Source organism: Artemia franciscana, chromosome 21 (assembly GCF_032884065.1).
Source record: "Artemia franciscana chromosome 21, ASM3288406v1, whole genome shotgun sequence".
NCBI lineage: Eukaryota > Metazoa > Arthropoda > Branchiopoda > Anostraca > Artemiidae > Artemia > Artemia franciscana.
In genome coordinates, this window is record NC_088883.1 from 11,173,871 (window position 1) to 11,188,936 (window position 15,066).

General features: G+C 35.7%; 1 protein-coding gene across 3 annotated transcripts in view; it reads right to left on the minus strand.

The window, feature by feature from the left end:
• Window positions 1-15,066, minus strand: part of LOC136040756 (neurotactin-like) — a 126,187-nt gene that overhangs the window by 99,294 nt on the left and 11,827 nt on the right. The window contains exon 3 of one of the 3 annotated variants that reach the window (XM_065725074.1): window positions 13,353-13,470. The exons of the other annotated variants lie outside the window; for them this stretch is intronic. The gene's annotated coding sequence lies outside the window, so the exon portion shown is untranslated. The remainder of the gene's footprint in view (window positions 1-13,352; window positions 13,471-15,066) is intronic. 3 annotated transcript variants of the gene reach the window in all.

Here is a 15,066-nt window from a genome sequence, read left to right on the forward strand (position 1 = left end):
GGCACAGTGTACCAGCCCGATTACACCCTCTTCAACAAATTATCACACCTGAGAGGTTTTCAACTTTCTTCCCGCAAAAATAGCTTTATAAACTAAAAATAACCATTGTTTTATTTGAAGAGCGGAAACCATTTTATTGTTAAATTTGCAATGTTCCATGGCAATACCCAGTCTGTGACAAACAATGGCTGAAAAACAGTACCCTCTGGCAAGCATTATCATATGTATGATATTTTTCGGGTATTTCACGAGAAAATATCTGTTTACACTAGATTGTTTATAATTAATTAAAATCTCCGATAGCGTTTCGTGTGACGACTCCAGATAATTGAGGTTAGCACGGCACAATGTACGTACCAGATGACACCCTTTGGCGAACATTATCACACCTAAAAGTTTTTCAGCCTGTTCCCCACAAAAAAAATTTATAAACTAAAATCGACCATTGTTTTTATTTGAACAGCGGATACTTTCAATTCAACTGTTAGATTGCGATGTTCCATGGCATTTCCCAGTCTGTGGCACTCAATGGGTGACACAAGACATCCTCTGGCAATCACTAACATATATATGGCATTTTGGGGATATTTTCCAGCAAAAAAAAACAGTTTACACTAAAAGAGATCGTCTAAACTAAATGAAATATCTCCAATAGCGATTCTTCTGATGACTCCTGACAATTAAGGTGAGCGTCGCATAATGTACCCACCCGATGACAATCACTGGGGCAAACTATCACACCTGAGGGGTTGTCAACCGTTTTCTCACAAAAGTAACATTATAAACTTAAAACAACCGTTGTTTTTATTTGAACAGCGGAAACTTGCCGTTTCATTGGTAGATTGCGATATTCTAGGGCAATTCCCAGCCTGTGACACTCAATGGCTGTTAAAAGGCACCCTCTAGAAAGCCTTACCACACATATGGTATTCTTCGGGCATTTTCCTGCAAAAATAACCGTTTATACTAGAATTAACCCCTTAAACTTAAAGGAAAATTCCCAATAGAGTTTCTTCTCATCACTCCTAGCAACTGAAGCCAGCGTGGCACACAATGGCTGGCACATAGCACCCTCTGGCGAGTCTTATCACACCTAAGACATTTTCAGAAATATTATATATATATATATATATATATATATATATATATATATATATATATATATATATATATATATATATATATATGTATGTATATGTATATATATATATTCATTTTTTCAAATAATATTTTCATCTATTAACTTAACTTAACTAACATGTTGATTTTTCTTCGTGAAACTTGTTGCATGTTGATACTTTTTTCTTCGTAAAACCTAATGTATATTAATTTTTTCCTTCGTCAAAAATGATTCCTATTAGTTTTTTTCTTCATGAAACTTGTTATATGCTGATTCTTTATTCGTAAAAGATAATGTATCTTGATTTTTTGTTTCTTCGTGAAACTTATTGTAAGTTGTTTCTTTCTTCTTGAAACATATTGTATGTTGATTTTTTCTTCTTGAAATTCTTTGTATGTTAATTTTTGTCTTCATGAAATTTGATACATATTTATTTCATCTTCACGAAAGTTATGTTGATTTTTTCTTCACAAAACTTGTTGCATGTTGACTTTTTTCTTGGTGAAACATGTAACACATTATTTTTTCTCTTTGTGAAACTAATATGTTGTTTTTTGTTTATTCACGAAACTTGTATGTTGATTATTTCTTCGTGAAACCTGTCGTATGTTAATTTTTTCTCACAAAACTTTCTTCGTAAAACTTGTTGTACGATGATATTTTCTTTCGAGGAAGTTAATTTAGCTTGATGTTTTTCTTCGTGAAACATGTTGCATGTTGGTTTTTTCATCGTGAAACGTGTTACATTCTGATGCAATTTAAGCATCTTGCAGCCTATGTATATAGGTATGGTAGTTCAAGATTGCCTCTAATATAGGTGTAAAATTATGTGTAGTGAAGAGGAAAAGATAAACTCTTATATGAAGGTGTGCCATACTCTAGCTATATTGACAATATTACTTTTATTCCAACTCTGTTAGCGCATTCAGGTTCCAATAGAGTGAAAGACTATTACTGAAAATGTGCTAAAAACAATCTCCAGTAATATCTGATAATACCCTCAAAAGCATTACATGACAAGCACGTGCACATAAAATGTAACCAATTTCATTCCGCGTCTTAATTATTGCAGACATAGAAACCACGCGATCCGATCCATAGATTTTTCGAAAACTTCCATCAAAAAACTATTCCTTGAACAAGAGTAACATCAATCGCTTATTGATCCAGCTGTCTAGCACACTGCTCCATTGGGTGTTTATCTCTTTCGATTTCTAAAGGGGACGAAAATATTTAGGTTATAAGGGGTTCCCGACAAAACAAAATCTTGAAGAAAATGAAATCTCACAAAAAATTCTTGAAGAAAAAAACGTCTTCAAAGAAAAATGACATCCTGAAGGAAAAATTAGATAGAATATTACGTAATAGCCGAGGTTGCATCGTCATACCGTAAAACCCAATGTGTCCCCCCTCAGTTACAAGCGGAAGTTCCCCATGGATCCTGAAGAAACGAATCACGCAAGAATGCGTCATCCTTAACAGTGGTAAACATTATCTATTACATAAGAACCAAAGAAATCTTGAAGAGCATTCGTCAAAAGAAAAATGTCTTGAAAAGGTCTTGGAATGTCTGGAAGCGTCTTGAAAACATCTTGAAGAATGTTTCGAAGAAAACACACCCTGTTATGTAACGCGTAAGTTTACATGTTGACTAGCATATCCTGAACTCTAACAAGTCCTATTGTGTAAAAACAAAAAAAAACATGATTCATCATGTTTTCTGGTTTCAAAAGGGGTCTGATTTATCCGAAAAAGAAAAATTAATCAGCTTTAATTGTTTGTGACATCGCACCTTCCTTTTCTTTTCGCAAAAATAAAACAGTTTTTTTATGAATGATCTTGACAGGGGTTTATATCATGACTTTAAGAAACAAACAATTTCAACATGGTTGAACACGTACAAATTCTAACTTGTGTTTTACCCAATAATATTGCTTGGTATTTTTAGAATACTGAGTTCAGTGGTTCAGTAGCACGATGGGTCAGTTACACGAGGGTTAAGTTGCGAGATGATTCAGTTGCATTATGGTTCATTTGCACGGTGATTCAATAGCACGGTGGATCAGTTGCACAGGGGTTCAGTTAAATCGGGTTGAGTTGCATGGGTGTTTAACTACACGAGGATTCAGTTGCAATGTGATTCAGTTGCATGGTGGTTAAATTGCACCGTGGTTAAGCTGAACGGTGGCATACTGTCGTCTGCAGTAGCTCATTGGTGACAATTTTAGTAAAAGCCGCACACTAGCACTTTTAATTATAATTGTTTAACCCGTGCTTATTGTATATAATGTACTGTGTAATGTTTTTAAATTCACCAAGAAGAGTGTCTTCTAAATAGTAACTTTTCTTCCCTACCGCTTTAAAAGTACCAGCTTCAATAGCACCCCCTCTTGCCCCCTACCCAATAAAAACAGTGTAGCTAGGCCCCACCCTTTGACAAAACTACACATAGTGCTATCAAAATAATTCTATTATCAGAATTATCAAAATTTGATAATGTCAAATTTGACCAAAGTCTTATATGATATTATCGAAGTCTAGCATAATAATACAAAACCCCGTTGAATATTGCAAAATCTTGTTGTGCCTCATCGAAGTCATTTGAGATATTATGGGAGTTTTTTCTAGCATTTCCTAAATCCTAGCATTCATAGCATTATCCAAAATCTAAGGTGATATTATTAAAACAATTTAACCTATTAGCAAAATCTTATAAAAATTCTTGAAATTTCTAAGTTATAGATGACAACACAACTGATTTTTAACTTAGTTTACATTTTGTTAATTGATTTTGAGTTAGTTTCGTTTGGGCTTGGTAAGCGAGAGCAAGCAGGCTTAGGTAATGCTTGATAATACTTTGATGGTACCAAGCACGTTTTTGTTAGCATTATTCAAGATTTTGATAATAACTTGCAAGATTTAGGCAATACCAGAAAGATTGTCATAAAATCGCAAGAGACTTCGAAAATGCAAGACGAGATTTTGTAATTCTTAAACATAATTTGGAAATATTATGCAAGACTTTGATAACATTAAGCAAGACTGATAATATCATACAAGGCTTTGACAATATTTGATAAAATTTTGATAATCCTGATAATAGCAGACTTTATTTTGATAACACAATGTTAAACTTTGATAATAGGTAATATAATTTTGATCGCATTATATTAGATTTTGGTAATGGCAGACACATTTTGATTGTAGCTGCAAATATTTCGTTAATGTCATTTAAGATTTTGATAATATCATGCAAGATTTTGTTAATAATTTACAAGATTTTGATAATATCATGCGAGATTTTGATAATATGATAGAGCATTTTCATTAAATCCGTGAAGATTTTAATAATGTAGTGCAAGATGTTTCATAATATTATGATCATATTAGATTTTGGTAATAGAAGTCAAATTTTGATTGCTAATGAATATCTCATTAATAACCTATGAGATCACAATAATGTCGTGTAAGATTTTGATAATAACTTGCATGATTCTGATAGTCTCGTGGGCGGTTTTTATTGGCATACAGGATTTTCATTATATCCGTCGAGATTTTGATAATCTAGTGGGAGACGTTTCATAACATCAGACAAGATTTTGATAATACCATATAGGATTTTGGTAATACCTGGCAATATTTCGATAATCTTGATTATAGTAAATACGATTTCATATTACTACGTTAAATTTTGTAATAGCAGACATGATTTTGAATAACTTACACATTCTGATAGTATCGTGTGCGGTTTTGATATTGGCATAGAGGATTCTCATTATATCAGCCAAAATCTGTAACGAAGTGCGAGATGTTTCATAATATCAGACAAGATTTTGAGAATATCATATAAGAGTTTGGTAATACTTGGCAATATTTTGACAACACTGATTATAGTAGATACGATATCATGCTACTACTTTAAAATAGGTAATATCTGATATGATTCTGATGACACCCTTTTATATTTTGACAATATCAGACACGTTTTGATAACACCAGAAAATATTTTTTTAATGCCAGATAAGATTTAGGTAATACCATGTATGATTTTGTCAATAACTTGCATGACTTTGATAAAAGCATTTGCGGTTTTGATGATGGAATAGATTATTCTCGTTATAACAGCCGAGAATTTGAAAATGTAGTGCAAGATGTTTGATATTATCAGACAAGATTTTGATAATACCAAACAAGGTTTTTGTAATGCTCGACAATATTTTGATAGTAACAGACACAATTTTGCTAGAGCCATTCTACATTTTATAATTATTTACAAGACTTAGGTATTGCCCTCGGAGTGGAATTGGCCGAACCGGAAACGTAGAATCGGGGGAGAGAAATGGTAGAACCGGAAATGACGGAATCAGAATCGGTAGAAGTGGAGAAGGCACTTGAATTGATGGAAATGGAGCGGAATTGGTGGAATAAGAACCGTAGAAACAAGGGGCGAAGAAGTGGCAGAACCGCTGCTTAAAATTAAGGTTGGGGGTGTTAAAAGAATGTTTTCGGAAGAAAAGACTAAAATTTAACAACCAGTCAAAGAAACGAGGCATTTTCATCAAGACCTCCCATAACTACTTCTTAATATGGCTTAAATTTACCTTTAATAACAACCCTCCCCTCTGAAATGGCTGGCTAGGGTGGGGTAGCCACATATTGCCACAGTGGCGTGAATATTCATAGTCGTGGCTCAAAGAAACGTGGAATTTTCATTAAAACCTCTCAGAAACAGCCATATACAAGCATTTTTATTAAGACCTCCCAGAAATATCTCTTAATATGGCTTAAATTTACCTTTAATAATAACCTTCTCCTTATGGAATTGTTTGCTAGGATGGGCTAACAACATATTCCCTAGGTGTCGTAAATATACATAGTCTTAGCTCAATCAAACATGGCATTTTCATTAAGGTTTCAAAGAAATATCTCCTAACATGGCTTAATTTACATCTAACAACAACCCTCTACTCTGGAATTGCTTGCTAGGGTGGGGCAGCCACATATTGTCACGATGGCGTGAATATGCATAGTCCTGTCTCAAAGAAACGGGGCATTTTCATTAAAACCTCACAGAAATAACCGAATGCAAAAATGTATCTTATTTTCTTCATTTGCGTGTTTCATTTTAAAAATGTGATTTTGCTAGGATCAAGATTTAAATTAATGGAATGTATTTGGTAGGTGCTTCTAATAGAGCAGCAGAAACGAGGCATTTTCATCAAGACCTTTCAGAAATAACTATTAATATAGCTTAAATTTACCTATTATAATAACCCATCCCCTCTGAGACTGCTTGGTAGGTTGGGACAGCCACATATTATTACATTAGCATGAATATGCATAGTCTTGGCTCAAAGAAAGGTGGCCTTTTTATGAATATAACAGATAGGTGCATCTAATAGATCAAAATCAATTAAACTGGGAGTCTTGCACGCATTCATTTGGAAAGAGTTATAAAAATTCGATACATTTAACCGTTCTAAAAAAGCGAGACAGGGGATTCCCCGTGCACGGAATAAGATATTACATAGAAATTATTCCCCGAATAAAAATATTCGAAAGGCTTTCTTTGTCAAATTGTCTAGCGTCTTATTTCATTAAAGGAAAATCACTTTCAGATCCAAATACGGACAAAAATCTTTGGAATATAAAGTTTTTTGAAAAACGCCTTGAAAGAAAATGAAATCTAAAAAAAAAACTTGAAATAATAAACATAATGAAAGAAATTGGAATCTCGAAAAAAACCTTGAAAGAAAAAAACGCATTGAAAGAAAATGAAACCCTGAATAAAAATCTCTTAAGGTATTAGGTAAGACCCGCGTCAATCGGGGTCCCCCACTTGACAGCCGGGGCCTTGACCTCTAACAAGTCACGCAAGAATGTGCCATTCTCCAAAGATATAACAAGTCACCCTCAACATAGGTAAACAATCTTCTACCGTATAACATATATGTGTACGTCAATAGCACCCCATGTGTGCACAATCCATAGTTACAATCTGAAGACTCCCCATTTGATTTGTGGGCCCTGACCTCCTGCAGGTCATGAGAGAATGCGTCATCTCCAATCAATCTAACATGTCATGCAAGATTATGTCACCCGTTAGATCGGTAAAGAATCTCCCATCATGAAACATAAAAGTGTACGTACATAACACCCCACGTGTGCGCTATCCAGAGTTACAACCAAGACTTCCCCGCTTAAGTCACGGATTCTAACAAGTCCTATTAAGTAGCATAAAAGGAAATCCCGAAGTTAACCCACCCTATTACGTAACAAGAACCTACATCTTAAAGTAAACAGGCCCTATTATGTAACAAGCACCTGAATCTTCAGGAAAACAAACACTATTACACAACAAACAAAGAAATCATGAAGTAAGCAATCCTCTATTACGTAGCAACCAAAATTAAATGAACCCTATTACGTAACTTACACCCTCGTCTTGAAGAAGTTTCTTTTCAAAGAGTCTTGATACCAGATTTGAAAGGGGTACTGTGTCTTTAAACGAATTGATCCATCACCACTATTATCCGTTGATTAATACTTTAAATTTGTTTATACTTTAATTTGATTATACTTTAAATTTGTTGAATAATTTAAATTTGATTATATTTAAATTTGCAATTTCAATTTTGAATGAAATATGAATATACTGAAAAAACTGGGAATAAACAACAATTTTGGTGAAAAGTCCTTGTTAATATTAGTATTAAAGAATTTCGGTTGGATTATTGCTTTTATGGATGGAAATTCAGTGGGACCTTTGCTGAGTGTGGGAAGTTCTGAGTTCTTTATTTAACAAAAAATACAATAAAAAAAATGACTTCAAGATAATCTCCCCCAAAAGGCTCCATGGTCGGGAAAGAACAGGGGGAAAAAATACCAACACAAAAAATATAAAGAAAGTCCAAAAAAAATTGAGTCGCCCGCCTTAATAATCCCCAAAAGTGACAAGTTAGGCAGAGGGTAGCACATGATTTCACCAACTCAATCCAGAGACCTCAACTCCAAAGGAAACCGGGAAAAAAACAAAAACAAACAAAAAAATTATTTACTAGCTAGAAAATCTCTAACATAATTTTTAAGATACCAAAGGAGTGGCGGCTTCGTATAAACTCTGGGAGCGTGTTCCAGATCCTGTTGCAAGCCGTCAGAGGGTTGAAGTCAGATCTCACTGATGGAGTATAAAGAACCAGTAAATTGTTGGAAGCGCAGAGATGATAAGGCGATTGATCAGAAACAAAAGATATATTATTACATAGGACAGCAGGAAGATGGCCGGGCAACTGTAAAAAAAATGAAAGAAGAGCAAGAAAGAAAATGGAGAGATCTCAAATCAAGCAAGGTTTTAAGTGAAGATCGGTTAGTTTCCTGAATAAGAGTCCTTGCTCTATCATAAAGTTTTGAAAGTGGCTTCAGAGACGAGGGAAAAGTTGACATCTAAATAGCAGAACAATATGAAACATAATACTGAACTAGGCTGCAGAGCAAGATTATAAGAATCGACCCTGGAAATATATATTGGAGCTTTCTAAAGATTCCGAGACTCCTGGAGAGTTTCATTCTGATCAGTTCAAAATGATGTTTGAATGAAAGATTTTCGTCAAGCCAGATGCGTAGGAATCGAACGTAACGATCCTAGGTCTACTTAGAGAACCTCTTGATACTTGTATTTCATTTAAGTCACAGCAAGCCTTTTAGACGGGAGAAAATGAGAAAACATGACTTTCTGACATTTAAGGCAATATAATTTACATCAAACCACTGGATAACACTTTCAAAAAGGGCAATCATCCTTGAACGAAGATCAGACCCAATTCTACCAGTTGTGCCAAGAGTACTGTCATCAGCAAAAGCAATAAGTGTATCCGGCAAGGACAAACTCCTGTAACAATTAGTGACGGATACTGGTTGACATAGACGACAGCAAATGGTAGGTTTTAAATTTTTAACCGCATTAATAAGGTCATTGACATGGATTAAAAAGAGTATCGGCCCAATGACAGATCCTTGTGGAACGCCAAACTCTGTTCCAAAAGGGTTCGAAAGTGCGAATCAACCGAGATGACTGGACCAGATAAATACGATAGAAACCATGAATAAGCATTTCCTCTTATACTAATATGGGACAGTTTCAAAAGAAGAATCTTGTGTGTTAATGAGTCAAATACTTTTCGAACATCAAAAAAAAGAGTAGCAGGAAACGAGCAACATGCATGCTCAGTTGAGTGTTTCGCGCTAAGACCAAGCTAAAAATTAGGAAAAAAATGTTTAGAATTAAGAAAATCAAGAAGTCGAGAAAGCATAGCTTTTTCCAAAATGTTACTAAACACTGATAAAAGAGATATAGGACGATAATTTGCAGGATCATTCCTTGATCCACTTTTAAAAAGCATAATAACACAAGCACTTGGGAAGACACCAATTTCAAAAGAAAGATTGACAAGTCTTGTGAGGGCACACACGATGACAGGAAGAATGAACGTGACATCCTTAGTCGGAATACAGTCTGGGCAAGAGGATGAAAAACCCCCTCAAACCATTGGCGATTCTGGCTATTTCAGCTTAAGAGACGGGTTTCAATGCCACTAATTTAGGACAAGGCAGTCCAAGGTAAGACCTGAAATCAGGTAGAGAAGAAGAAGGACTTACAGAAGAGTCTGTAGTTTTGCCGATATCAGCAAAATAGGAAGTAAACGTATCTTGAACTTTTAGCTCATCCTCTACTTTTTTGCCGTCAATCACTTCACTTGAAGGGACCGAAGGAGGCAAAAAAGATGGCCTGATAACACAATTGATTACTTGCCATGTCTTCCTAATGTCTTTATCGCACGCAGAAAATTTCCTATAATAAAATAACAGCAAAGCAAATTGTACACTCTTCTGTAAGCTTTTAAAAGTTGAAGCCGAGAATCGCGCGAAAATGGCTTAGAGGACCTGTAAGCCTTCCAGAGATTATTTTTCTTCCACCAACTTTTAAGGAGTCCAGGAGTCATCCAAAGATTCAAAGGTGCTGCCGGATTCGACTGGGGTGCATCAAATGTATCCAAGGTAACTTCTTTCAAAGAATCATAAAAAGAATTAAACAAAAATTCTATGTCAGATTCAATTTCCGAAAATACTCCATGAACGACCCGCCAACCGTGACCTAAGAATATGCAAACCCTGATCATTACATTTTAAAGAGGAAAAATAGCTCCTTGGATCCTCCTAGGCAACGAATTGGAAAAATCATACATTAAAAAAACAGGAAAATGGTCGGAGATATCACTCGTCAATACAGAATTTTGCACTAAGGTCAAAGATGAAAAAATATTATCAAGCAAAGAAGCGGTAGTGTTAGTTAAGCGAGTTGGAATGCATGCGGAGTTGGAATGTTCCACAAGCGAGCATTGCTGAAAGAAAATCCAAGGACGAGGATAACCTCCGGTCACATAAGTTAAGGTTGAAGTCACCCATAATGACAAGTTCACATGAACGAAGTTGGATTATTTCCAAAACCTCATCAAGATTTGAAGGAAATAGGGAACAGACCCACTAGGAGACCGGTATATATTACCAGCAATCAAAGTTTTAGCTTAGGTTTTGATCTCGATAAATATGGATTCACAAATTCCTTCTTCATTTCTTGACAGGTCATGTCTAACAGAGTACGGAAGATATTCCGAAACATAAACAGCAAGGCCACCTTTAGCCATCCTACTTCGATTCAAATATTCCATCTTGTACCCAGGGAGATGCAATAGAGGTTCGTTTTTCGAATCAAGGAAAGTCTTACAAAGACCAATGAAATCAGGGTGGCCACTACACACTATTTTTTTCAACTCATCAAACAAAGAACAAAGACCCTTAACATTAAGGTAAAGTACAGAGAATCTACCATCTCGTTTGGATACTCGAACTAAATCCGGATACATACTTACTACTAACTGAAAATGGGGATTTGATGGTGATTTATTAGACTGACCTAGAGAATTATTTATCAAACTAAGAACATCAATTGGGTTATTTTGAAGATGAAATAGTTGCTCACCCAAGGAGGAGATGTCACCCCAACTAGAGTCAGACAAATTCAAAATACATAAAAACTATGATCCATCACGCAGTTCTTTTCTACAGAAGTAGAAACAGAGGAGATTAGAAGTGATGCTTTTTCCAGATCCTTTCAGTTTACCACAGTTTTTTTTATATTAGAGTCTTAATCTGCTAAATTAGCCAAAGTCACGAAAACTGGCCCAGCTTTTGATGTAGTCCTAGACGTTGCCCTAGTATTGGAGCCTGGTGGTTTATTTCCATTCAAACGATAGCACTTGACGAAGGGCATTGAATTCGCATTACTGACTCATATTTCAGCGAGAAACTCATGAGCAGCATTTTCTGAGTTAACACCTTGAACACTTGGTATGCCGTGAAGTAGAATATTCTGTCTTTTTGAAACAAGTTCAACTTGAAGACAAGGCTTTTTCAGATTTACTACTTCGGCTTGGAGTACCGTATTTTCTTCTTTAAGCTCCAAATTCTCATTTCGCAAAGCCTCAATCCCCTTTTCCAGGCTAAGAATCTTCGTCATAAGCTCAGTGTGTTTCTGATCAGAGTACGACTTCGTGAGAGACATCATAAAATTATTCAATAATCTCCCCTAGATTGGCTAATAAACAAATCAAAAATCCATTAAACAGAGACTTACTGGCGAGTGTTCAAACAGCACAAGACGACTAACAAATATCCTAAATATGCAATAGCTCCTTATCGAAAAATACATTACATACACTCGTTTAAATACATTGATGTAATTCATGTAGATAGAAAAAGAAAAATATTACCATTTCAAAATTGCGGAAAACTAAGTGCCTAGCAGAATTTGCCACCTACACATATATACCATATGGGAATGTAACAACTTAGCTATATAGAGACTAATTCAACTTAGCTGCATTTTAATTAATTCCTACTTCCCCTACCTATTTCAACATTTATTTGAAGCATGAGGAAGAGTAAGCAGTTTGTCCATTAAAATGTACTTTTGTAGGAATTTACCCTACCCCCACCTAAACAAAGACTCAACCCCCCTCCCCTCATTATGGCTAGTACGCAATTACAGATCACCAAACGTAGCCTAATTCCATTAAAAATAAAGCGAATCAACTTGGTTGAATCCAGTACTGCCACCGTTTGGCATTATTTCTTTTGCAACTAGGAAGACTAAAATGTAGTTATTGATACTTTTAAATCAATTAACTTCTCAGAATTTTAAATTGATTGCAAATTAGCCCTGTTCGAGGTAAAGTCGTCGTTTGGTGCCCTAAACCCCTAAACTGTGACCCAAACACTACTGCTATTTTGCCGTCTGTCCTCCAGGAAAATTTTCTGCCGGCGCCCTTGTCAAGTCTAACAGCTTTTTCCGTTCATCAAATTCAGAGGCTACTGAATTAAAAAGTTCCATGAAAGCTACAATGCCCAGCATCTCCAACAAGACCTCTCCACAAACGAGCAATGAAAGAGACAACAATAAGGATAATTCATCGCAGTGTTCATCTCCAGAAACCCTTGTTAACAGAACATGTTTGGCTTCTGTATCTCTGATAGTCTGTGATGTAATTCAAAATTACATCAGCATTTTCTAGATGCTTGAGAATTTAAAATGATTATTTTACATAACTTGAGCAAATAAATATAACTCTTATGGTATTTGAAACTGATAATGACTTGACAAAAGTTAAGGAAATTAGTGACACTACCAGTTTGTTATCTAATGACCCTTCTAGTTGGCCAGAGAGGCTAACTGCAAGAGAGAGGGAGAGATAATATTATCAATATGGATCCGAAACTTTTCTTGAAAAGTGATAAGGGATATCATAAAAGAAGAAGACGTCATTTTTCAAACGAATTTCGGTACGGAATGGCAAAAATTGAGAGCAAGTAAAAAGACAATGACTTGTATAATCTCAAACTTCTGATTTAGCATTTTGTCTTCCCTGCCGCATGTTTGACTCCAACCCCAAATAGTATCTTATGAAAAAAGAAGGACTTCAAAACAGGAAAAAATTACTGTACGTGTGTCCATACATGAGACATCCCCTGTGTACTTCAACGACTGTCGAAAATCAACTGAAATTAGAAGTAGGCTCAAAAACAAATAAGCTATTGATCAGGAACAACTTAAAAAGCGAATAACAAGGTAAAATGGTGGAAAAGTATTCTGGAGAGAATGATAGAAGTCATCACGTACCTATTTGAACAAAATCTGGTATTTCAAGGAAGGTCTTCAAAGTTGTATACACAAACAATGGATAGTTCCTGGGCCTTATTCAATTGTTGGGCAATTTGATCCATTAATGATGGAACACCTATGGTAAATAGAAGAAGAAGAACATTGCACACGTGTACTAGGTGCCAATATACAAAATAAAATAATCAGTCTTTTAGCTTCACAAGTAAAAGAGGCAAATATTAACAAAATAATTTTCCATGATTGTGGATTGCACTCCAGACACTAGTCAAAAAGACAAAACTTCTCTCACTATCCGCACTGTTCAAGAAGATGATGGACCTAATGGCGAGGTCGTTGTTCAAGAAAGATCTATACTATTCAGTATCAGAAGAACTGACAGGAGACAGTATTTCAAGCCTTCTGAAAGAAGAAATAAAGTCTTGCAGACTAGATCTAAAAAACTTTCATAGCCAAGGCTATGATAACAGACCAGTAATGGCTGCAGTCCTAAAGGGAGTTCAAGCTCAAGTTTTTGCAGAATATCCATTAGCTTTGTTTACACCTTGCAGTTGTCATAGCTTGAACTTGGTTATATTAGATAGCGCAAAACCATTAGCTAAGTTGAATTTGCTTTGGGGATAATTCAATTGTGTTGCGAGAGCAACACTTTGGTTTTGTCCCGTTTTTTTTTCCCTATGCCGCCGATCTCGGTTTATTCCTGGAAACTGGTAAGGGTCTAACCTGTGCGGTTTTTACGGAAAGTGTGGACCTCAGGCCGGATTGATGAATATGGCATTACATTTTGGAAAGGTCCTGCAGAACTCTTGCCTGGGGCCAAAAAGGATGGTTTTTGCTATTCCACGAGCCAGAGCCTATGGTGTGCGAAGTGAAGTTATGTAGCCTATGTCAGAGAGGAGTATCTGAAGTTGTGCAGCCAAGCTTTCGTTTCATCAAACCATGTTTCTGCTTTCGAGTGGAAAGCTCCGTTCTAGCAGGAAAGCAGGCAGGCATCAATTTCAAATTGAAGATGGACTAAAATCTGTTGGTATTAAATATATGTGGCAGTTACCCAGCCCCAAAGCCAATATATCTTCTTTGAGTGATAAATAGAAAAATTTACAGAAGCAAAAAAGCGGCATTTTCCCACGAATCCGAAAGTGCTGCCTTGATTTCGGCTGCGTTTATCATTTGTTTTTTCGGACTTGGGATTGAGGTAGAGAAATGGCATCAGATATACCTAATAAACTTTAAAAGTTCTGTCATTGCTAAAGAAATTGGAGCTTATCCTTTGCTCCTTTCTAAGTGGTGACGTTAGAAAGTTGGCCTACGGCAAAAAGAATCAACTTTTGAACTAAGACAGATAGAATTTTTTTTTCGACCGCAATCGATAGCTCTTGATGAGCTGATCAAACTATATGTCATCCATTTTTTGGTACAAAAATTCCTTCATGAGATATACTAGTTTAAAAGTTTCAAGGGGTTGACAACAACAGTGGTAGGGTACACATTGCAACCAAAAAAGGCCGATACTAATTGTGAGACATGTAGGGGACTTGCAAGGAAAGGTCGGCTGTTAGCTCATAATCATCTTCGGCAGTGAGGGGTTTGCAAATTTTGCTATTTGGCTATTATTTGTTTCCAGTGTATTTGATGGTAAGACCGAGTTGGTTCCAGTGGTAAGACATGTAGGGGACTTGTAAGTAATAATCATCTGTTAGGCTACAATCATCTT